Source organism: Mobula birostris, chromosome 1 (assembly GCF_030028105.1).
Source record: "Mobula birostris isolate sMobBir1 chromosome 1, sMobBir1.hap1, whole genome shotgun sequence".
Classification (NCBI taxonomy): domain Eukaryota; kingdom Metazoa; phylum Chordata; class Chondrichthyes; order Myliobatiformes; family Myliobatidae; genus Mobula; species Mobula birostris.
Window position 1 is genome coordinate 147442774 of NC_092370.1, and position 26533 is coordinate 147469306.

The window sequence follows — 26533 nt, forward strand, 5'->3', positions numbered from 1 at the left end:
CTGAAACTGGGAAGGTGGGAGGGGTGAAGTAGATTGGTGAAAGAGATACAGGGCTGGAGAAGGGGGAATCTGATAGAAGACAGAGGCCATGGAAGAAAGAAAACAGTGAGGAACACCAAGGGAGGGAGGTGATAGGCAGGTAAGGAGATAAAGTGAGGGGGAAATGGGAATGGGGAATAGTGAAGGGGAACATTACCAGAAGTTTAAGAAATCAATGTTCATCCCATTTGGTTGGAAGCTACCCAGATGGAATATAAGGTGTTGCTCCTCCAACCTGAGTGTGGCCTCATCGCGATAGTAGAGGAAGCCATGGATTGATGTGTCGGAATGGGAATGGGAAGTGGAATTAAAATGGGTGGCCACTGCGAGATCTCACTTTTTCTGGCAGACAGAGCGTATGAGCTCAGCGAAGCGGTCTCCCAATCTGCATCAGGTCTCGCTGATATACAGGAGGCCATACAGGGAGCACTGGATACAGTACATGCCCCCAACAGACTCACAGGTGAAGTGTTGCCTCACCTGGAAGGACTGTTTGGGGCCCTGAATGGTAGTGAGGGAAGAGGTGTAGGGGCAGGTGTAGCACTTGTTCCGCTTGCAAGGATAAGTGTCAGGAGGGAGACTAGTGGGGAGAGACGAGTGGACAAGGGAGTCATGAAGGAAGCAATCCTTGCGGAAATCAGAAAGTGGGGATAGGAGGGAAAGTTGTGCTTGGTGGTGGGATCCTTGCAAGGATAAGTGTCATACTGGAGGTCCCTCCTTATTCCAGGGAAAGGATGGATATTTGAAGATAGTTTACATCTGGCGATCATACAACTGAAGATGACCTAGGAAATGGCAATGAACATGCAACACACAAGATCATAAATTTGATTGTGTTTTTTTTTAAATGAACATGTATCTGTTTTTAGAATAATGCCAATCCAGATATTTTGGTTTGAGATTCACATTTTTTGGTCTCCACAGTCTACTTTCTTTCAGTAGTTAGTAGTTGCAGGCAGAGTAGTCTAGAAATTAGATTATGAGATGTAAAACGTAACTGTTCCTGAAACCCTAGAGCACTGCAATGCACAACTGACCTGTTCCAATGCAGGGAGCATGCCAAAATAACCTTGAATATAACCAGTTAGACATGCCTGGATACTTCAGCATAGGGCTGATACTGTGATGGGCTCACACCAGATAAATTAATCTGCATCTTACACGACATTGGACTAGTACATTGTGTCAGTGCTGTAAATTATCATACAATGAACATGACCTGGGAAATGGCAAAGAACATGCAATACTAGATTATAAATTTGATTTTTTTTTAATTCTGTAATGAAGACCACAGTACTTATTTATTTAAGCTCATCACTCTTACTGGAGCATAGGGCACAGAAAGCAGATCACCAGAGTCACCTGTCTTGGGCCAATCGTTCAAGTTATCCCCAGGTGTAACCCATCTTCAAAGATTCTTTCTTTCCCAGTAATAAGGACCTTAGAGCTTCTGTTAGCATCTCTGTAGCACTGAGTTTTTACAGGATGGGTTGTTAGCCCAAAACTTCTCTCACTTAAACTGAGGGACTAACATCCTTGAGGGCAGGTTTTCTAGATATAAACTAGTTTGGCAACATAATTAGTCTAAGGATGAAGCAGTTGGTGTAAAGGTAATGCAACACATAGAGACTGAGGAAGAATATTCTTCCTCACTGCCAAATAGGCCACAATTACAAATAGTTGGATGGGTTAGATGGATTTATTTTAATGCAAGTATCAGATACAAGAGTGATCAGTACATGGAACAATGACACGTCAGGGATGTGTGCTTATCCCACTGCTCTACTCTCTCTCTATACCTATGACTCCGTAGCAAGGTGCAGTTCAAATGCAATCTATAAATTTACTGATGACATAACCATTATTGGCAAAATCTCTGATGGTGACAAGAGGGCATATGGGAAGGAGCGAGATATGCCAACTAGTTGAGTGGTGTCGCAGCAACAACCTTGCATCAGTAAGTACAAAGAGCTAATTGTGGACTTCAGAAAGGGTAAAACATTGGAACACAAAGCAATCATCAGAGGGATCAGAAGTGGAGAAAGTGAGCAATTTCAAGATCCTTGGTGTCAATATCTCTGAAGATCTAACCTGGTCCCAACATGTCGATGCAGCTATAAAGGTGGCAAAATAGCAGCTATATTTCCATCAGGAGTTTGAGATGTGGTTTGTCACCTAAAACACTCAAACTTCTGCAGATGGAGAGCATTCTGTCTGGCTCTATTATTGTCTGGTATGTGAGGGGTAGGAGGACGCTACTGCACAGAATCAATTTAAGCTGCAGAGAGTTATAAAATTAGTCTGCTCCATCATGGGTATTAGCCTTCATAGTATCCAAGACATCTTCAAGGAGTGGTACTGCAGAGAAGCAGCTTCCACCATCAAGGACCGCGCACCACCCCCGCCCCCTCACCACCACCCAAGACATGCCTTCTTCGCACTGTTACCATCAGGAAGGAGGTACAGGAGCCTGAAGGCACATACTGAGTAATTTAGGAACAGTTTCTTCCCCTCTGCCATCTGATTTCTAAATGGACATTGAACTCATGAACACCACCTCTGTCTTTGTACTAGTTACCTTTATTTAACTATTTAATGTACATTATATTTAGTTTTATAGTTTTTTCTATATTTATCATGTATTGCATTGTACTGCTGCTGCAAAGTTAACAAATTTCACAACATATGCCAGTGATATTATACCTAATTCCGATTCTGATCCTGATTGTGACATTGTTGCCATCATGGAGACTTGGATGCCACAAGGGCAGAGTGGTTGCTGAATGTTCCAGGGTTTAGATGTTTGAAAAGGAACAGAGAGGGAGGCAAAAGAGGTGCAGAAAGGGAGAATGTCATGGAGGGATCATCTACTGAGTCAATGTGAGTGGAAATCTGAAATGGGAAGGGAGCAATCACTCTGATAGGAATATTCTATAGATCCCAGTAGCAAAAGAGACACTGTGAAGCACTGAGATTTTGGAAATCAACAAAAATAGTTGTTGTCATGTGGTCTTCAACTCCCATCATACTGATTGGCGCCTACTTAGTGCAAAATATGTGGATAGGCTGACTAGAGGAGAGGCCATACTGAATCTGGTTCCATGCAATTAACCAGATCAGGTGATAGACCTCTCAGCAGATGAGCATTTTGGAGAGCGACCACAACTCCCTGACTAGAGCTTTGGACAGGGATAGGAGCAGACAGTATGGATAAGTATTTAATTGAGGGAAGGCGAATCATGATGCTATTAGGTAGGAACTTGGATTATAAATTGGGAAGAGATGTACTTAGGCAAATGCAGAATAAAAATGTAGAGGTTATTTAGGGAGCACTTACATGGGTTTTGAATAGGTTTGTTCCACGGAGGCTGGGAAAGGATGGTAGGGTGAAGGAACCATGGTTGAAAAGAGACATGAAACATCTAGTCAAGGGGAAAAAAGAAGGATATTTAAGGTTTAGGAAGCAAGGATCAGCAGGGCTCTGTAGAGCTATAAGGTAGCTAGGAAGGAGTTTAAGAAGGGATTCAGGAGAGCTAGAAGAGGGCATGAGAAGGCCATGACGAAAAGGAGTAGGGAAAACCCCACAGCATTCTAAGTGTACGTGAAGAATAGGAGGATGACTACAGTGAAGGTAGGAATAATTAGGGACAAAAGAGGAAGCACGTGCCTGATGTCAAAGGAAGTAGAGGAGGTCCTTAATAAATACTTCACTTCAGTATTCATCAGTGAGACCCCAACGAATACGAGAACAGGTTGATATGCTGAAATGTGAGTCCCTGACTCGAGACAGGATATACCCCAGTATTCTATGGGAAGCAAGAGAAGAAATTGCTGTGCCTTTGGCAATGATCTTTGCATTAGTATTTTGCAGAACTTCATGTGGGAGAACCATATTTCCTTCATTAACAAAAATCTCAGCAGGAGATGTATTTCTTGCAGCAGTTGGTAAAACTCCATCTTCCTCAGAACACACTGGTGCAATTCTACACTGCCATCATAGAGAGCTATTACTGTCTGGTTTGGTGCAGCAGCCTCTCATAATATACTAGAACTACAAATGAACTGTCAGATCAGCAGAAACTATCATTAGCTGCAATCTACCATCACTGCAGTGCTTGTCTCTGTCTAGGACAAAGAAGCGGGTAGGATAAACACTATCCACCCTGCAAACTGCCTTTTCCAAAAGCTCCCCCTGGAAAACACGATAGGGCTATTAATACAGATATGTCACGTGACCTTAACCGCTTCCCCCAGGCAGTTAATCTAATCAATAATTCAAGATAACCTCCACCCCTCACCTCACACCCCAATATCTTTTACCCCCGTCACTGCACTGCTTGCACTTTAAACCACTTTTTAATAATGCTATATACTCATAAGTATGCTGGTGTTTATGCATTCTTGCACATTTTATTTCAGATTCAATGTACTGTATTCCAGATACAGTGGATTCCAGTTAATTGGGACACATCAGTACATTTTGGCCCAATTAAGCAGCTGCCCCAAATGGCTGAAATTTCATGAAAAATAGTTAAAAAGGTACAAAAGTAAACACAAGCTACCACTTAACTGAGAAACAATTTATATATTTAAATGAAATACAGAACAAATGAGAACATCATTGAAAGTGGGCATGCAGGTACAGCAGGCGGTGAAAAAGGCGAAGGGTATGCTGGCATTTATAGCCAGAGGATTCGAGTACAGGAGCAGGGAGGTACTACTGCAGTTGTACAAGGCCTTGGTGAGACCACACCTGGAGTATTGTGTGCAGTTTGGACCCCTAATCTGAGGAAAGACATCCTTGCCATAGAGGGAGTACAAAGAAGGTTCACCAGATTGATTCCTGGGATGGCAGGGCTTTCATATGACGAAAGACTGGATCAACTAGGCTTATACTCGTTGGAATTTAGAAGATTGAGGGGGGATCTGATTGAAACATATAAAAACCTGAAGGGATTGAACAGACTAGATGCAGGAAGATTGTTCCCGATGTTGGGGAAGTCCAGAACGAGGGGTCACACTTTGAGGATAAAGGGGAAGCCTTTTAGGACCGAGATTAGGAAAAACTTCTTCACACAGACAGTGATGAATCTGTGGAATTCTCTGCCACAGGAAACAGTTGAGGCCAGTTCATTGGCTATATTTAGGAGGGAGTTAGATATGGCCCTTGTGGCTAAAGGGATCAGGGTGTATGGAGGGAAGGCTGATACAGGGTTCTGAGTTGGATGATCAGCCATGATCATACTGAATGGCTGTGCAGGCTCAAAGGGCTGAATGGCCTACTCCTGCACCTATTTTCTATGTTTCTATTACCAATATTATTACAGTACTGTAAAACTGCATTTGTTCCCAATAGTTATTGACCGAGGAATTCATCCAGTGTACACTGCCATGCTCTTTCGATTGAATGTAAATCAACGCAGACACCTGGTGCAGGTAATGGACTGCCTTCATCCAATGCTTTCAATGATTGCATCCTCCAAATTTTCATTTTCATTGTAACATTCAAGATCATTGTTGATACCTTCAAATTCTTCATAGTTCTAACTTGTTAAAGTGGTGAAATCATTTCATTTTCACTCCCAGTATTTCTGAAATCTCCAAGCATTAATGCTTCAAACTTCAATGAACAAAATAGTTCTGAATTGTTCTACTACTTATTTCTCATCAACCATCAGTGACAAGTCACTGTTTTTTGAACAAAAGCACACAACTGTTTACTCTGAGCATTGTAGTGTCCAACAGCCACAAATGTACACATGACTGATGCTAGTTAGAAACTGTTCAGCAACAGTCTCCTGTCACAATTAAGCAGCATATTATATATGTATATTTTAAAAATAATCTTTATTCTTTATAATTGTTGATGCCATTTTCTGTTGCATGTCGTACCCTGAACAACACACCACTGCAGGTTCCTAATTCAAGTAAATGTACATATATGGTGAATGAAGTTAGAACATAGAACACAGAATAGTACAGCACAGTACAGGCCCTTCAGCCCACAATGTTGTGCCGACCCTCAAATCCTGCCTCCCATATAACCCCCCACCTTAAATTCCTCCATACACCTGTCTAGTAGTCTCTTAAATATCACTAGTGTATCTGGCTCCACCACTGACTCAGGCAGTGCATTCATTCCATGCACCAACCACTCTCTGAGTAAAAAACCTTCCTCTAATATCGCCCTTGAACTTCCCACCCCTTACCTTAAAGCCATGTCCTACTGTATTGAGCAGTGGTGCCCTGGGGAAGAGGTGCTGGCTGTCCACTCTATCTATTCCTCTTAATATCTTGTATACCTCTATCATGTCTCCTCTCATTCTCCTTCTCTCCAAAGAGAGAAGCCCTAGCTCCCCTAATCTCTGATCATAATGCATACTCTCTAAACCAGGCAGCATCCTGGTAAATCTCCTCTGTACCCTTTCCATTGCTTCCACATCCTTCCTATAGTGAGGCAACCAGAACTGGACAGAGTACTCCAAGTGGGGCCTAACCAGAGTTTTATAGAGCTGCATCATTACATCGCGACTCTTAAACTCTATCCCTCAACTTATGAAAGCTAACACTCAATAAGCTTTCTTAACTACCCTATCTACTTGTGAGGTAACTTTCAGGGATCTGTGGACATGTACCCCCAAGATCCCTCTACTCCTCCACACTTCTGAGTATCCTGCCATTTGTTCCTCCTGCAGCACGTGGGAAATCAGGGATACTTCCAGTGTCCCTGACGACTATGTGTGCAGGAAATGTGTCCAGCTGCAGCTTCTGGAAGACTGCATTGAGCGGCCGGAGCTGCAATTGGATTCATACTGGAGCACCCGCAATGCTGAGAAAGTCCTGAATAGCACATTCAGTGAGTTGGCCACACCGCAGGTAAAGGCTACACAGGCAGAAAGGGAATGGGTGCCACTAAACAGCGTAGCAGTAGGCAGGTAGTGCAGGAGTCCCCTGAGGTCATCTCCCTCCTAAACAGATATACTGTTTTGGATACTGTTGGGGGAGATGTCTCATCAGGGGTAGGCAGCAGTAACCGAGTTCACGGCACCATGGGTGGCCCTGAAGCACAGGAGGGAAGGAAAAGAAGTGGGAGAGCTATAGTGATAGGGGATTCGATTGTAAAGGGAATAGATAGGCGTTTCTGCAGCTGCAAACGAGACTCCAGGAGGGTATGTTGCCTCCCTGGTGCAAGAGTCAAGGATGTCTCTGAACGGCTACAGGACATTCTGGAGTGGGAGGGTGAACAGCCAGTGGTCGTGGTGCACACAGGTACCAACGATATAGGTAAAAAACAGGATGAAGTCCTACAAGGTGAATTTAGCGAATTAGGAGTTAAACTAAAAAATAAGACCACAAAGGTAATAATCTCTGGATTACTACCAGTGCCATGTGCCAGACAGAGTAGAAATAGGAGGCTATTTCAGATGAATACGTGGCTTGAAAAATGGTGCAAGGGGGAGGGATTCAAATTTCTGGGGCATTGGAACCAGTTCTGGAGGAAGTGGAACTGGTACAAACAGGACAGTCTGCACCTGGGCTGGACTGGAACCAATGTCCTAGGGGGAGCGTTTGCTACTGTTGCTCAGGAGGATTTAAACTAATGTGGCAGGGTGCTGGGAACAAGTACAGAGAGACAGAGGGGTGTAAAATGAGGGTAGAAGCAAAAAGTAGTAAGGTGAAAAGTAAAAGTGGCAGGCTGGCAAATCCAGGGAAAAAATCAAAAAGGGCCACTTTTCAACATAAATGTATAAAGGCTAAGAGTGTTGTAAAAGCAAGCCTGAAGGCTTTGTGTGTCAATGCAAGGAGCATTCGTAACAAGGTGGATGAACTGAATGTGCAAATAGTTATTAATGAATATGATATAGTTCAGATCACAGAGACATGGCTCCAGGGTGACCAAGGATGGGAGCTCAACATTCAGGGATATTCAATATTCAGGAGGGATAGACATGAAAGAAAAGGAGGTGGGGTGGCATTGCTGGTTAGAGAGGAGACTAATGCAATAGAAAGGAAGGACATTAGCCGGGAGGATATGGAATCGATCTGGGTAGAGCTGCATAACACTAAGGGGCAGAAAACGCTGGTGGGAGTTGTGTACAGGCCACCTAACAATAGTAGTGAGGTTGGGGATGGCATTAAACAGGAAATTAGAAATGCTTGCCATAAAGGAACAGCAATTATAATGGGTGACTTCAATCTACATATAGATTGGGTGAACCAAATTGGTAAGGGTGCTGAGGATGAGGATTTCTTGGAATGTATGCGGGATGGTTTTCTGAACCAACATGTCGTGGAACAACTAGAGAGCAGGCCATTCTGGACTGGGTATTGAGCAATGAGGAAGGGTTAGTTAGCAATCTTTTCGTGAGAGGCCCCTTGGGTAAGAGTGACCATAATATGGTGGAATTCTTCATTAAGGTGGAGAGTGATATAGTTAATTCAGAAACAAAGGTTCTGAACTTAAAGAAGGGTAACTTTGAAGGTATGAGATGTGAATTAGCTAAGATTATCTGGCAAATGATACTTAAAGGGTTGACGGTGGATATGCAATGGCAAGCATTTAAAGATCGCATGGATGAACTACAACAATTGTTCATCCCAGTTTGGCAAAAGAAAAAACCAGGGAAGCTAGTGCACCTGTGGCTGACAAGGGAAATTAGGGATAGTATCAATTCCAAAGAAGGAACATACAAATTAGCCAGAAAAAGTGGCACACTTGAGGACTGGGAGAAATTCAGAGTCCAGCAGAGGAGGACAAAGGGCTTAATTAGGAAAGGGGAAAAAAGATTGAGAGAAAGCTGGCAGGGAACATAAAAACTGATTGTAAAAGCTTTTATAGATATGTGAAAAGAAAAAGATTGGTTAAGACAAATGTAGGTCCCCTACAATCAGAAACAGGTGAATTGATCATGGAGAACAAGGACATGGCTGACTAATTGAATAACTACTTTGGTTCTGTCTTCACTAAGGAGGATATAAATAATCTTCAGGAAATAGTAGGGGACAGAGGGTCCAGTGAGATGAAGGAACTGAGGGAAATACATGTTAGTAGGGAAGTGGTGTTAGGTAAATTGAAGGGATTGAAGGCAGATAAATCCCCAGGGCCAGATGGTCTGCATCCCAGAGTGCTTAAGGAAGTAGCCCAAGAAACAGTGGATACATTAGTGATAATTTTTCAGAACTCTTTAGATTCTGGATTAGTTCCTGAGGATTGGAGGGTGGCTAATGTAACCCCGCTTTTTAAAAAAGGAGGGAGAAAGTAACTGGGGAATTATAGACTGGTGAGCCTGACATTGGTGGTGGGGAAAATGCTAGAGTCAGTTATCAAAGATGTGATAACAGCACATTTCTACTGCAGTTGTACAAGGCCTTGGTGAGACCACACCTGGAGTATTGTGCGCAGTTTTGGTCCCCTAATCTGAGGAAAGTCATTCTTACCATAGAGGGGGTACAAAGAAGGTTCACCAGATTAATTCCTGGGATGGCAGGACTTCCATATGATGAAAGACTGGATCGACTAGGCTTATACTCTCTGGAATCTAGAAGATTGAGGGGGGATCTGATTGAAACGTACAAAATTCTAAAGGGATTGAACAGGCTAGATGCAGGAAGATTGTTCCCGATGTTGGGGAAGTCCAGAACGAGGGGTCACAGTTTGAGGATAAAGGGGAAGCCTTTTAGGACCGAGATGAGGAAAAACTTCTTCACACAGAGAGTGGTGAATCTGTGGAATTCTCAGCCATAGGAAACAGTTGAGGCCAGTTCATTGGCTGTATTTAAGAGGGAGTTAGACAAGGCTCTTGTGGCTAAAGGGATCAGGGGGTATGGAGAGAAGGCACGTATAGGGTTCTGAGGTGGATGATCAGCCATGATCGTAATGAATGACGGTGCAGGCTCGAAGGGCCAATAGGCCTACTCCTGCACCTATTTTCTATGTTTCTATTTACTTTGTACCCTGCCTTGGAGTTTGTCCTTCCAAAGTGTACCACCTCACACTTCTCCGGGTTGAACTCCATCTGCCACTTCTGCATTCAATGTCTCTCTGCAATCTTCGACAATCCTCTCCACTATCCACAACACCACCAACCTTTGTGTCATCTGCAAACTTGCCAACCCACCCCCACATCCGGGTCGTTAATAAAAATCATGTAAAGTGGAGGTCCCAGAACCAATCCTTGTGGGAAACTACAAGTCACCACCCTCCAATCTGAATGTACTCCCTCCACCACGACCCTCCGCTTTCTGCAGGCAAGCCAATTCTGAATCCACCTGGCCAAACTTCCCTGGATCCCATGCCTTCTGACTTTCTGAATAAGCCTACCATGTGGAACCTTGTGAAAAGCCTTACTAAAATCCATATAGATCACATCCACTGCACTACCCTCATCTATATGCCTCCTCAAAGAACTCTATCAGGCTTGTTAGACATGATCTGCCCTTCACAAAGCCATGCTGACTGTCCCTGATCAGACCATGATTCTCTAAATGCCCATAGATCCTATCTCTAAGAATCTTTACCAACAGCTTTCCCACCACAGATGTAAGGCTTACTGGTCTATAATTATCTGGACTATCCCTACTACCTTTTTTGAGCAAGGGGATAACATTCGCCTCCCTCTAATCTTCCAGTACCATTCCCGTGGACAACGAGGACATAACGATACAAACACGAGCAAATCTGCAGATGCTAGAATTTCAAGCAACACACATAAAAGTTGCTGGTGAACGCAGCAGGCCAGGCAGCATCTCTAGGAAGAGGTACAGTCGATGTTTCGGGCCGAGACCCTTCAGCAGGACGAAGGGTCTCGGCCCGAAACGTCGACTGTACCTCTTCCAAGAGATGCTGCCTGGCCTCCTGTGTTCACCAGCAACTTTTATGTGTATTGCAGGACATAAAGATCCTAGCCAGAGGCTCAGCAATCTCTTCCCTCGCCTCGTGGAGCAGCTTGGGGAATATTCCGTCAGGCCCCGGGGACTTACCCGTCCTAATGTATTTTAACAACTCCAACACCTCCTCTCCCTTAATATCAACATGCTCCAGAACATCAACCTCACTCATATTGTCCTCACTGTCATCAAATTCCCTCTCATTGGTAAATACCGAAGAGAAGTATTCATTGAGAACCTTGCTCACTCCAGGCACATCTTCCCACCTTTAAGTCTAATCGGTACTATCTTCACTCCTGTCATCCTTTTGTTCTTCACATAATTGAAGAATGCCTTGGGGTTTTCCTTTACTCTACTCGCCAAGGCCTTCTTATGCCCCCTTCTTGCTCTCCTCAGCTCCTTTCCTGTTACCCTATATTCCTCAATAGACCCATCTGATACTTGCTTCCTAAACCTCATGTCTGTTGCCTTCTTCCACCTGACTAGATTCTCCACCTCACTTGTCACCCATGGTTCCTTCACCCTACCAGTCTTTATCTTCCTCACCGGGACAAATTTATCCCTAACATCCCGCAAGAGATCTCTAAACATCGACCACATGTCCATAGTACATTTCCCTGCAAAAACATCATCCCAATTCACACCCGCAAGTTCTAGCCTTATAGCCTCATAATTTGCCCTTCCCCAATTAAGAATATTCCTGTCCTCTCTGATTCTATCCTTTTCCATGATAATGTTCAAGGCCAGGGAGTGGTGGTCACTATCCCCCAGATGCTCACCCACTGAGAGATCTGTACCCTGACCCAGTTCTTTACCTAATACTAGATCTAGTATGTAACGAACCTAATCGGCCTGTCAACATACTGTGACAGGAATTCCTCCTGGACACACTTAACAAACTCTGCCCCGTCTAAACCCTTGGAACAAGTCAGGTGCCAATCAATATTAGGAAAGTTCAAGTCACCCATGACAACAACCCTGTTATTTTTTCACCTTTCCAAAATCTGTCTCCCAATCTGCTCCTCAGTATCTCTGTTACTACCAGGGGGCCTATAGAATACTCTCAGTAGAGTAACTGCTCCCTTCCTGTTCCTGACTTCTACCCATACTGACTCAAAAGAGGATCCTGCTACATTACCCCTCTCTTTCTGTAGCTGTAATAGTATCCCTGACCAGCAATGCCACCCCTCCTCCCCTTTCCCCCCTCTCTATCCCTTTTAAAGTACTGAAATCCAGGAATACTGAGAACCCATTCCTGCCCTGGTGCCAGCCAAGTCTCTGTAATGGGCACTACATCATAATTCCATGTTTGTATCCAAGCTCTCAGTTGATGAAGTCCTCACTGGTCAGAAATAGTATCAGATGCTGGAGGGTGGCAAATGTTATTCCTTTGTTCAAAAAAGCTGTAGGGATAATCCGGGGAATTATAGACCAGCGATGCTGCCTGGCCTGTTGCATTCCACCAGCATTTTGTGTGTGCTGATGAAGGTAGAGCACAAGGTTCCCCATTGTAGGCTCATTCAGTAAGCAAGGAGGCAGGGGATTTAGGGACACTTGACTGCATGTATTCAGAATTGGCTTCCCCACAGGGATTAGAGTGTATTCTGCCTGGAGGTCATTGATCAGTAGTGTCCCACAGTGATCCGTTCTGGGAGCCCTGCTTTGTGATTTTTATAAATGACTTGGATGAGGAAGTGGAAGGATGGGTTCATAACATTGTAGTTGACACAAAGACTGATAGTATTGAGGATACCATAAACAGCTGTCATAAGTGACAGCTACCACTACTACGTCAACTCAGGTCTATTGGGCCAGCATCGGGCATGACAATGGAGTCTCCATTCTCCCTCACCCCCATCAGTGTGTTCAGTTCATTTACATTAGCCGCACTACTGTCTTCTAGGAGCGTGTTGTCCATAGTCTTGGGAGGGCGGTTTATCCTTCCATGCTTGGGCTCCGATATGATGACTAGGCTTGCAGGTAGCTCGGGGTGGTGTAGACAGTGCCCTGCTAGTTGCAGTCTTCTCGCTTCGATTTTAGTGGTGAGCATTGGTAGGTCGTCATAGAGCTCGACGTTCGTCATGTGCTGTTGCCAACTCACGTCAAGAGCCATCCGGAGCATTTGTGTATAGCAACCATCTAGGGACTTTTGCATAGTCTTGGTGAATGTCCATGTCTCGCATTCGTACGTGAGAATGGACTCTATGACTGCTATGAAGATCCTCTTTTTAAGCCCTCTGGTCAGATTCGACTTCCAGATTTCCTTCATGTCATTCATAGCCCTCCATGCCAGTGCCTTCCGTATCTTTATATCCTTCTCTGAACTCATCATTCTTGATTCTTGAAGTGACAGCAGTTTATCAATAAGATGCAAAGCTGGGCTGAGAAGTGGCAGATGGAGTTCAATACAGCAAAGTATGAAGTGATACACTTTGGAAAGTTAAAATTAATGTCAGAGTAGAGGATCAATGGCAGGATTGTTAGCAATGTGCAGGAACAAATGGATCTTGGGCCAAGTCCAAAGATCTTTCAAAGTTGCTGTGCAGTGGTTAAAAATTCCTAACACACATTGGCCTTCACTAGTCAGATAAATGAGTTCAAGAGATATGAGGTAATATTACAGCTCTATAAAACCTGATTAGACCAAACTTGGAAAATTGTGTTCAGTTCTGGTCACCTCATTATTGGAAGGAGCTTTAAAGAGGGTAAAAGGAGATTTATCAGGACGCTGCCAGGATTGGAGAGCATGTCTTACAAGGATAGCTTGAGCAAGCAAGGGTGTTTCCCTTTGAAGCAAAAGATGGATGAGGTGACTTGATAGATATGTACAAGTTGATAAGACATAAAGAGAGAGTCAACAGCCAGCAACCTTTTCTAGGTTAGACCAACTGAATATGACAACACTGCCATAAAAATGAGAGTTCCCAACATTCATTCAATGATGTCTCAAGGGTCAAGTCAATCACCAGCAACATTCTGCTGACTAAAACCTACTGTTCTCCCCCAGCTGAGGGATCAGTGTTCCTCTACAAATGACATGATAGACATTAATCAGGAACCAAATAATGATGATTAATTGGCCTTTGTATACAACATGGCATAAATTTATTTATAAAATTGGTTTGGAATGCACCCACGCAATTGGACAATATGATGCCCAGTGACAGAGAAAGGATATGCTATGATTATTTTTTTAAATAGATTCTGGTTAATAGACTGTTTTCCTAAACATCAGCTTTACATGCAACTCCATCTTTTACCTTTACTGGAAGCTATTATTGATTCTGCTCTCATTACCCTTACAGGCAATGAAAAGAAACAGAGTTTGGTAAATTTAAAATGTGTGTGCAAAACAGAGGCTTACTCAGTTTACAAACAGCACATGAAACAAAGTAAATTTAAATCAAACATTTTAGTTTAAATGAAGCAAATGAACAGTGTCTACATTTACAGGCAAGAAAAAAGGTAAGTGGGAAGGCATATTGTGAGAAGGTAGTTTATCAGAGAGATATTGATCAGATAGGTGAATGGGAAAAATCTTGGCATATTTTAGTAAGTTCATTTGGGGCAAGTAAAACAATAAGTAATTTAGTAGTAAGAATATCTGAAGTCCAATATTTGATTGTCAAGGAAGTTTAATAAGCACGGCTATGCCAGGGCAGCTCACGGTCCCGAAATGCCCATCCTGTACCACTTGATACTGGACAACCAAACATTCAGGAATTGCCACCGCAGGAGCTCAGCCCCGAGATTTAGGAGCCTAAGCAACAACCGATGTTTCATGGTTGGCATATTTCAGGAGGTGAAGACTGTAGGCGGTGAAAACAGCCAGCCAGAGAAAAAGGAGTAAGTTTGGAAGACCTGGAGAGCATCCAAGTCTCTTGACAGTATTCAGTTTTGAACAGTGCTGAGGGCAAGTATCTCTCTGGAGAATCTAGTTAAAGCCAAGTCCATGCACCATGGGTGGCTCAGCTGTGCAGGAAGGAAAAAAAAAAGACCAAGAGCGAAATAGTAAGAGGGGATTCCATAATTAGGAAAATAGTAAAGCTTGTCAATGTGTGAACTCAAATGCACTAAGTTTGCATTTGCACTGAAGACCCAAGGACACTAAGTATGATATTTGAGCCCTATCATGGAAACATTGTTTGAAGAATAACACTCAACACTCCTGGTTACAGAGCATTCATATGAAATGTTCATGTAAAAAGGGAAGAGAATGTGGGGTTCAAAAATCAATCACTGCAGTGAGAAGAGATGATACATTAAAAGAAATCAACACACGAAGAGTTACGTGTTGACATAAACAGCAAAATCACAATACTGGAGATGTACTGTTGACCTCCAAACAATTCATGAAAAATGGAACCAAAATATAGGCATATTTCTGAGAACTGAACAAATCCTTGGAAAAAATAGTGGGATATTTCTATAACTGTGCAGTGCACAATTATGGAGGGTGTGAGAATGATGAGGAGGGGGGCAGAGAATCCTGAATTGCATTTAGAGAGAGATCATTAGCCAATCCGATGGCAAGCCCAACACAAATGGTGGCAGGGAAGGGCAAGTTTGAATTTCATTTTACGGACTGAGGCTGGGCAGGTGCAGGAATATCACCGGGAAAATACTTTAAAGGCATTAATCATACATTAGTTAAATTTTGCATAGTTAAGGGCAAGGGCAAAATTAAAAATTGGAGTAAGAATTCTAAGTTTAGACACTAAGGGGAGATTCGGCAAAAGCGTAACAGAACCAGTTGTCAATAAAACAGCCTGAATGCAACATGAGACTCTTCTCATAACAACTTCAAGTAGTTCAGGTCAAAAGGTGAAGGTGGGATTGCCAAATCTAGAGCCTTCTGGGTGGCAGTGTATAGAGGGTAGGATAGGGCAAAACAGGGAAGCTTGTTTCAGATACCAAATCTTAATCTGTAGAAGTAAGGAAATTAAGTGGTGAAATTAAAAGAAAGAGGACAAAAAAAGTATTGCTAGTAAAATCAAAGAAAATCCAAACACATGTAGAAGAATAATCAAGAATGGAGCCTATTAGTGAAGTATAGGACGTGCATAAAGTCTTCTGCAGTTGTTTTTACAAGTGTTGAAACTATAGTGTGAAATACTAGATGGGAGCAGCACAATTAAAGCATAAATATTGTTTAGGTTTTTAAAAATAGATGAAATCAAGAGGAAATCAGACGACAAGAGCACGAAATGAGGCTATTTGACCCTTTGAGTCTGCACTACTTCTGTGCACGAGTGAATCAATGAGTCTACCTCTCGCAGCCTCTACCAATAGCCCTGTAAATTGTTTTCTTTTAACTTTTAAATACTTAAGCTGCCTTTTAAATGCTACAGTTTGTTCTTTTAATTATCACAATCCCTGACAGCAATCCAGACTACAATATTCACTGTGCAAAAATACATTTTTATTCTGTCACTCTTAAGTCTTCTTGCCAATCACTTTCACTCAAGTCCAGTAGTTCATGACCTCTCCACCAACAGGAATAGTCTCTGTCTACATTACTCTTCATTATGTTAAATGCCTCCATCAATCTCCTCCCAGCAGCCTCTATTCCAAGGAACACAATACAAAATCTCTAGTCCATTCACAGAACTAATCTCTCTCAAGGTATGAAAAGACCCCAGGATCTCTCTGTTCCTGTAACACTTTCAAAATCATAACTCCCTGTTTTAGTTTCATCTCATTCATTCTTCCAAAATGCTGGTTTCATACATCTTCATATTCAATTTCATTTGCTACCTGTTGCATCTCACTAAATCAATCCATTACACCCTCAAATGTTATATCATCTAAATATTTAAAAATTGCATCCTATACATCAAAGTGCAAATTATTAATATACTAGATTCTGGTTAATTGAGCCATCAGTTAATTGGGACTTATTTGGGAAAAACTCTGAAAGAACAAAACAGAAGACTGTTACCAAACAGTTTTTAACTATTGTCCATTGTGTTCATTTGTGTGGCCGCTAGACACTACACTGTGCTTACAGCGAACAGTTTTTAAATAGCATGAACTGCATGTGTTTGTATTATGTTATGCATTTGGGCCAACAGACACTGATTCAAAGAGCAGCGATTCATGATAATTTTGTTTTTTTTATTTTGAAGGCAGTCCCTTAGCTGAACCAGGTGTCTGTGCTAATTTTCTTCATCTACAGTCAATCAAGTAGATTAATTCCTCCACTGATAACTATTAGGAACTAATGCACGGTTTTATAGTACTGAAGTAGTATTGGTAGTGTTCAAATGTGTTCTGCATTTCATTTAAATACACAGTTTGTGTCTCAGTTAAACAGTAGTTTGGCTAATTTGGACAGCCGCTTAATTGGGCCAAAATGTACTGGTCCCATTGTTCCCTAATTATCCAGAATCCACTGTATATAGCAAAAAAAGCAAAAATACTGGTGCCAAACCCTGGAGAGAATTCCACTGTAACCTTCCTTCTTGCCTGACAAATTTTTAATTGAATACAGTTTACATCCTCTGTTTTAACAAAGAATATAAATATATTGAAAAAGTTGACAGAAAGTTTACCTCGACCATACCTGGAATGGGGAAAGATAATTATGAGAAAAGATTGGACAGCCTGGGTTAACTGCTAGAGTTTACAAGAGAAATTATTTAATTGAAACACACAAGATCCTGAGAAGTCTGCATGTACCTTGACAGAATGGATGTGGACAGAACATTTTCTCTCCTATGGGAATCAAAAACTAGGGTGTCACTGTTTGAAAATAATGGCTTGCCCAATTTGAAAACAAAATGACATGAGCAAACTTCTGTCTGGCTCATGATTTTTTTGAAACTGGCTTCCTAGAGGTCAGTCTTTGAATATTTTACTACAGTGTGAGTTAAAGTAGGATGAAGTTAACTGGGAGTAGGCAGTAATACAAAGCTAAGGTTAAACAGATAAGCCATGATCTTATTGAAAGGTGGAGAAGACTTGAAGAGCTATTCTATCTCCACATTCCTATAATACTTAGCCAATTTTGTCTTTAAGGACTCTATATGAACTTTTTCTAAATAATCTACACTTCTCCAGGTGACAGTTATATTGTTGCTGGGTAATGCTACCAGAACCTCTCCACCATTGAGATTAAGCAGACAGGTTTCATATGTTTTATATGTTTTAAAGAGCATAACTCTTTAATTTTTTTCTTATTCAGGTACCATCTGGGAATTGTCAGATTTAAGAATAATGTCAAGGCCTCTGGGCCAGGTGATATATTCACTTTAAGCGCAGCAAGCCTTCCTAATAACTTTCCTTTTTCCAAATTCAGTGCATAAAAAACTCGGGACACATTCTCCCTTGCTGAAATACTAGCAGCATCTTTTATCAGAATATTAAAAGAAGCAAAGAAACAAATCACAGAATTTCATATTTCAACATCCCTGGCTACAGAACTGCTACAAGACAAGAGGATTGCTAAAGTTGAACCATCATTTTAAAAGGAAGGAAAGAATAAACTAATTACAAACTAGCTAGTTTAATTTTGATATTGGGCAAATTACTAGAATCAATTATAACCATAATGTAGACATACAGATTAATCAGGAATACTCAGCATAGATTTCCTAAGGAAAAATCATAGCTGATTTACTCAAATGAATTTTTTTTTTTTTTTTTTTATAAAAAAGAGGAGTGTTGACAGCTTCAAGTAATCTGCATGGATTTTAGTACTTCTTTCGACAAGGTCCCACATGGCAGGCTGGTCATAGAAGTAAAGATACAAGGATCAAGGGGAAACTAGATCACAAATTAGCTCAGTGGTGGGAAAGAGAGGATAATAATTGACAACACACATAAAAGTTGCTGGTGAACGCAGCAGGCCAGGCAGCATCTCTAGGAAGAGGTGCAGTCAACGTTTCAGGCCGAGACCCTTCGTCAGGACTAACTGAAGGAAGAGTGAGTAAGGGATTTGAAAGTTGGAGAGGGAGGGGGAGATCCAAAATGATAGGAGAAGTCAGGAGGGGGAGGGATGGAGCCAAGAACTGGACAGGTGATAGGCAAAAGGGATATGAGAAGATCATGGGACAGGAGGTCCGGGAAGAAAGACAAGGTGGGGGGAGACCCAGAGGATGGGCAAGAGGTATATTCAGAACTACAGAGGAAGAAAAAGGAGAGTGAGAGAAAGAATGTGTGTATAAAAATAAGTAACAGATGGGGTACGAGGGGGAGGTGGCCTTTTATATATTGGCGGGACCCGACGCAGACTGGGAGACCGCTTTGCTGAACACCTACGCTCTGTCCGCCAGAGAAAGCAAGATCTCCCAGTGGCCACACATTTTAATTCCACATCCCATTCCCATTCTGACATGTCTATCCACGGCCTCCTCTACTGTAAAGATGAAGCCACACTCAGGTTGGAGGAACAACACCTTACATTCCGTCTGGGTAGCCTCCAACCTGATGGCATGAACATCGACTTCTCTAACTTCCGCTAATGCCCCACCTCCCCCTGGTACCCCATCTGTTACTTATTTTTATACACACATTCTTTCTCTCACTCTCCTTTTTCTCCCTCTGTAGTTCTGAATATACCCTTTGTCCATCCTCTGGGTCCCCCCGCCCTTGTCTTTCTTCCCGGACCTCCTGTCCCATGATCTTCTCATATCCCTTTTGCCTATCACCTGTCCAGTTCTTGGCTCCATCCCTCGCCCTCCTGTCTTCTCCTATCATTTTGGATCTCCCCCTCCCCCTCCAACTTTCAAATCCCTTACTCACTCTTCCTTCATTTAGCCCTGATGAAGGGTCTCGGCCTGAAACGTCGACTGCACCACTTCCTACAGATGTTGCTTGGCCTGCTGCGTTCACCAGCAACTTTTATGTGTGCTGCTTGAATTTCCAGCATCTGCAGAATTCCTGTTGTTTGCGATAAAAATTGACAAGTGATTTTTCTTGTGAATGGAAAGTAGTCTTGGGAAATCAAATTTTTTTTGTTCTAAATATTACTGATTTACACTTTGAAGACAATACAAAATTTGCAATGTGGTTCACAGAGGAGAAAAGCTTTAAACTGCAGGAAATTACAAATGATCTGGTCAGTTGGTTAGAAGAGTGGCAACAGGATTTAATTTGGAGAGGAACAACGAGAAAAGAGCATGGCCCGAGCAGCAAGGACCCCGATGATGGACGCCACCCTTCTCCAGCAATGCTTAACACAGATGTGCACAATGGCTGGAAGGGGCCTACTCGCGATGACTGGGCTGAATCCACCACCCCTTGTAGGATTTTCCATTGAAAGGCATTGGATTTCCCATACCAGACCATAATGTAGCCAGTCAGCATACTTTCCACCACACATCTATAGACATTTACCAAGATTTTCAATGACATGCCAAACCTTCGCAGACTGCTGAGGAACTAGAAGTACTGTTGGGCTTTCTTCATAGTAATATTTATCTGATGGGTCCATTGCTGACACAACATGCTCATCTAAATATGTAGATTCATAGAATTGTAGACCTATGCAGCACAGAAATAGACCCTCCACTACAGTTTGTCTATGCAGACTGTGATCCCTTTCTACACTAATCCCACTAGCTTACATGAGGTTTGTGACCTTCTAAATTGTATCAGTCCAAATAACTTTTAAATTTTTTCTTCAATCTGCATCTACTACCTTCTCTAGCAGCTTATTCCAGGTAACCAGATCACACTATCTTCTGCGAGAAAATCTTGCCCCTCAAATTGCTCCCCTCTCAACTTTTTAAACTTTTGCCCTCTGGTTCTAGAATCCCCTGCCCTGGCAAGAAAATGTTGACTATCTCTGCACTGCATAATCTTATAAGCTTCTATAACTTCACTTTTCAGCCTCCTACGCTCCAATGAAAACAAACCAGCCTATCAAAAAACTCTTTACAACTGGAGCACTCCATTCCAGGCAGCATCTTTGCAAAGTTCTCCTACACTCTCTCAGTGGCTGCCACATCCTTCCTTACACAATGCTTTAAGTGCAGTCTAACCAGCTGATGTCCTAATTCAATGCCTAAAACATGGAAGAAAATGTCAAACTCAAATGGGTCAAGGACAGTGGAAGCAGACAGCTCAATTGTCTGTTTCTGCCATGTGCTTGGAGATTGAAGCTGCCATTTTGTGAAACTTTTATTTCCTCCATTTTGTGAGATGAGGTTGCTTCAATCCCTCTGTTTTAAAGTAACACAATGTTGCTTCAGGTAATCTGCTGGACTAGAGGTAATTCTAAATAAGAAGTTTTTATAGAAACATAGAAAACCTACAGCACCACACAGGCCCTTTGGCCCACAAAGTTGTGCCGAACATGGCCCTACCTTAGAAATTACTAGGCTTACCCATAGCCCTCTATTTTTCTAAGCTCCATGTACCTATCCAAAAGTCTCCTAAAAGACCCTATCGTATCTGCCTCCACCACCAATTTCCAAATAACACTTGTGAGGTGGTTTTGATCTCCTATGCAAGTTTGTGAATGTTGGGTTCTGTGCTTGCCTGGAGTGATTTGAGCTGGTTACTGAAGAAAATAAAGAGCCATAAATCACTAATTGTCATTTGCTGGGAAGAGGGCAATAAATAGTTGTTGGCCTGGAGCAGAGACAATAAAAAGGTGCTGAATGTCAGACATATGACCTACAGCCAATGACACTGGAACGTAATATTTTAATTGGTAAGGAACAAATATAAAAGTGGACACTTCCAGCATGTTATCAGTGATAACTCTCTCAAGACACCCACCATCAGGAGGAAGAATATCCAAGCCAGGGGCTCGAAGAACGGATCAATCATCTGACCAATGGAGATGCCCTATTTCAGTGATATAAATTGGACAAGTTGTCTGAGTGATATTGTTAGAGAGAACAGCAGAATTCACGTTCTAAGTTGTTGGCGTGGGGTCAACATATTCACATTGTCGTTTGTGCAGACACAATAACATGCAAGCTTTGATTAATTAAAAATAGCATAACCATAAATGAACGGTCAACACCTTGGCCTGTTACCCACATAGGGAGAGGATAAAAATTACTGAAAGTTAGAGAAATCGACCTTCATTCTGTCAGTTTGGAGGCTACTCAGACAGATTACGAGGTGTTGCTCCTCCAACCTAACAGTAATCTCACTATGGCAGTAGAGGAGCCATGGACTGACATGTTGGAATGGGAATCGAAATTAAAATTGTTGGCCAACAAGAAATCCTGCTCTTTGCAAACAGAGTGAAGGGTCTCACCAAAGTAGAGGAGGCCACTCCAGGAGCACCAGATACAGTAGATGACCCCGACAGACTTGTAGGTATAGCGTTGCCTCACCTGGAAGGAGTGTTTGGTGCCATGAATTTTGCTTCTAGTGGATATGAATGGGCAGGTGCAGCACATCTTCTGTTTACAGGGATAAGTGCCACGAGGGAGATCAGTGGGACAAGATGAATGAACAAGTGTATCATGGAGAGAGAAAGATCCCTGCAGAAAGCAGAGGGCATGTCCTTTGTAGCTGGGGTCCTTAATGATGGATGCCAGCTTTACAAGGTGTCCTCGATGCTGGGGAGGTTAGTGCCCATGATGTCATTCTTTTCTGCAAACAGTGAGGAAGCCTGAAATATGCCTGAAACAAACTGATCCCGTATTGTTCCCAACCACTGCCATCTGGCCCATTTGAGTAGCCTTCTGGGATATCACAAAGTCACAGAATGAAACAGAGGAAAATATACCATGGAAACAGGCCACTCATCCCACCATTACTATACTATGCACCCACCCATTTTCTATCACTTGGCTCATGTAAACACCTGTTATGTTGGGTCAGTCACTCTGTTCCCACCACTCTCTCTGGCAGTGTGTTCCAGGTACACACACACCACCCTGGGTGAAGACAGCCCCCCTCAGATCCACTCTAAATCTAGAACATAGAATAGTACAGCACAGTACAGGCCCTTCCACCCACAATGTTGTGCCAACCCTCAAACCCTGCCTCCCATATAAGCCCCCACCTTAGATTCCTCCATATACCTGTCTAATAGTCTCTTAAACTTCACTAGTGTATCTGCCTCCACCACTGACTTAGGCAGTGCATTCCACGCACCAACCACTCTCTGAGTAAAAAACCTTCCTCTAATATCCCCCTTGAACTTCCCACCCCTTACCTTAAAGCCATGTCCTCTTGTATTGAGCAGTGGTGCCCTGGGGAAGAGGCGCTGGCTGTCCACTCCATCTATTCCTCTTATTATCTTGTACACCTCTATCATGTCTCCTCTCATCCTCCTTCTCTCCAAAGAGTAAAGCCCTAGCTCCCTTAATCTCTGATCATAATGCATACTTTCTAAACCAGGCAGCATCCTGGTAAATCTCCTCTGTACCCTTTCTAATGCTTCCACATCCTTCCTATAGTGAGGTGACCAGAACTGGACACGGTACTCCAAGTGTGGCCTAACCAGAGTTTTATAGAGCTGCATCATTACATCGCAACTCTTAAACTCTATCTCTCAACTTATGAAAGCTAACACCCCATAAGCTTTCTTAACTACCCTATCCACCTGTGAGGCAACTTTCAGGGATCTGTGGACATGTACCCCCAGATCCCTCTGCTCCTCCACACTACCAAGCATCCTGCCATTTACGTTGTACTCTGCCTTGGAGTTTGTCCTTCCAAAGTGTACCACCTCACACTTTTCCGGGTTGAACTCCATCTGCCACTTCTCAGTCCACTTCTGCATCCTATCAATGTCTCTCTGCAATCCTTGACAATCCTCTACACTATCTACAACACCACCAACCTTTGTGTCGTCTGCAAACTGGCCAACCCACCCTTCTACCCCCACATCCAGGTTGTTAATAAAAATCACGAAAAGTAGAGGTCCCAGAACTGATCCTTGTGGGACACCACTAGTCATAATCCTCCAATCTGAATGTACTCCCTCCACCACCACCCTCTGCCTTCTGCAGGCAAGCCATTTCTGAATCCACCTGGCCAAACTTCCCTGGATCCCATGCCTTCTAACTTTCTGAATAAGCCTACCATCCTTGTCTTTTACTCCAGTCCAATAAAAGATCTTACTGTAGTCTACCCTATATATAGCCTTTCTGTACTTTCACCATGTTCCCTCTTAACCTCCTCCAATCAAGGAGAACAGACCTGGTCTCTCCAGTCCTGCCTCAGAAGTGAACCAGTCAGTTATGACCACAATCCTGGTGAAACAAAAACAGGGTGGGGGTGGGGAGTGGAATGCAAGGCACATAGCTGTGGAAGAGAAGAATAAAGGGACAACAGATACAGACACTTGGAAATGATGGAATGGAGGATACAGAAGTGTCTCCTGATACAGAGTCTCAGCCTGAATTCTCAACTACTATTTGCTACCACAGATTCTGCCTGACATGCCTAGCAGTTTGCATGTAACATCCTGGTGAATTACCTCTGCACCCTGTCTGATGTCATCTGTCCTAGACTGTGGTGACCACTAATGCATAAGACCGTAAGACACAGAAGCAGAATTAGGCAATTCATCCCATTAAGTCTGCTCCGCCATTCCATCATGGCTGATCCCAAATCCCACTCAACACCAATAACCTGCCTTCTCGCCATATCCTTTGATGCCCTGACCAATCAGGAAACTATCAACTTCTGCCTTAAATATATCCATGGACTTGGCCTCTACCACAGTCTGTGGCAGAGCTTCAAATCTCACATATCAAACAAAAACCAAATTCCTTTTTAGTTGGAATCACTGAGAATCAGTAGAATGACCTTTATTATTCCAAATTCTCAAACCAATTAGATCTAGTGTTATTCCCTATTTAAAGGTTTACAGACTAGCTTTTCTTTAGTTAGTTTGAAAACTAATTGAATTCCTATTTTTAAGTACAGATCGACCTTCACTAATCTGGCACCACTGGAACCTGAGGAGAGGCGGATTAGTGAAAATGCCAAATTACAGAAGGATCACATTAAGCATAATCAGTGCCGGATTATCGAAGGAACCAGATTACAGGTACAGTAGTCGGATTAGTGAAGGTCGACCTGTATTACGATTAACTTCTGTTCTAGTTCAAGTCAGTACATCTACAAATACAAATTATATATATCTTAACTCTTTTCACCACAATTCTCCAACATCACAACTTTTAAATAAAGTAAATCTCTTTCAGTAACCTTGCAAAAATAATCAGTTCTTGCAGAAAATCAAATTCAGATCCTTCAAATGAAAATAAACTTACATGTCCAACTGTATTAAATCCTCTACATCATTAAACTTTTTGTTCCTGGGCTGGTTCTTCAATCTTGGGTGGCTCACCATCTTGTTTCTTGGTTCGTTGATCGAAATAGTTGGTCATCCATGGAAAGTCGATTCACAAAACTTATACAAAAAAAAACCTCTTTAGGAGGTATATATTCTATGCCTTCCATATTGCTTCCAGAAATTACAGACATTGCTGCTCTGCTGTCATCCCTGCCAGTGTTCTTTTCCAATCAATTCTGGCCAACTCCTCTTTCATGCCTCTGCAATTCCCTTTACTCTACCGCAACAGCGATACATCTGACTTTAGGTTCTCCTTCTCAAATTTCACAGTGAATTCTGTCATATTATAATCACTCCCTCTTAAGGGTTCCTTTACCTTAAGCTCTCTAATCAATTGTGGTTCATTGCACAACACCCAATGGAGAATAGCTGATTTCCTAGTGGGCTCAGACATGAGCTGCTCTAAAAATCCATCTTGGAGACATTCTAGAAATTTCTACCTCTTGGAATCCAGCACCAACCTGATTTTCACAATCTCCCAATTTACAGAACAGATAATTGGATTTTATATACTGTATTTTAAAGCAAATCAAACAGCCAGTGAGGAGGGAGTACCAATTGAGGGATCATTTAGTTAGTGGAATCTTACAAGAAAGCATTCAAAACTGGCTTCTAACTGAAGCACAAATTACATTTAAATAAGCAGTTGAAATTGCTGTATCAATGAAAACAGCAGAGGGTGATGCAAGTGGTCCCTTAGTGTTGTTGTAGCTGGCAGTGGTAATGGGAACAAGCTCTCCCTACCTATTAAACATTTCCAATGGGGTGCACTTCAAATATCCTCAAACAACCAAGTACAGCTCCTGGCCTTCAGATGTGGCTTAGCTACTAAGCCCGGCAGAAGCATATCTACTGATAGGAGAGGGCGCAAATGTGGGTTAGTGGTGCCTTAAAACCAGTCGCTTTGGGCAGATAGGGCTCATTAGCCATGGTTGGCAGCTCATCTAGGAGGAAAACTCTGATTTCAAAACTGCGCTGCCTTGCGCTATACCCACTCAACAGGAAGGCTTTGGGAGTAAACCCTGAGGGAAAAATCCTGAGTTACAGTCCCCAGGCAGTCCTGCATGAAGTTCAATACTTACTGGCAAATCCTGCAACGCTGCAGGTACCAAACTGTATCGGTTCATCAGATGCACAGACAGGGGGAGCTTGCTACATGGGCAACAACTTGCTCGCCATATCGTACTGCCCAGGCTTACATATCAGCAACATCCATGATTGATCCTGACCAACAGAGGACCCAGTCACGACCCAAGTGAGCTGCAGTCAGAAGTGAAAAAGCGCGTGAACAAAATTGCAACGTCAAAACAGAAACTGGTCTGGCCT

General features: G+C 42.6%; 1 protein-coding gene across 2 annotated transcripts in view; it reads right to left on the minus strand.

Annotated features, from left to right (window-relative positions):
• Nucleotides 1-26533, minus strand: part of zfpm2a (zinc finger protein, FOG family member 2a) — a 1013454-nt gene that overhangs the window by 924086 nt on the left and 62835 nt on the right. The gene's annotated exons all lie outside the window — the stretch shown is intronic.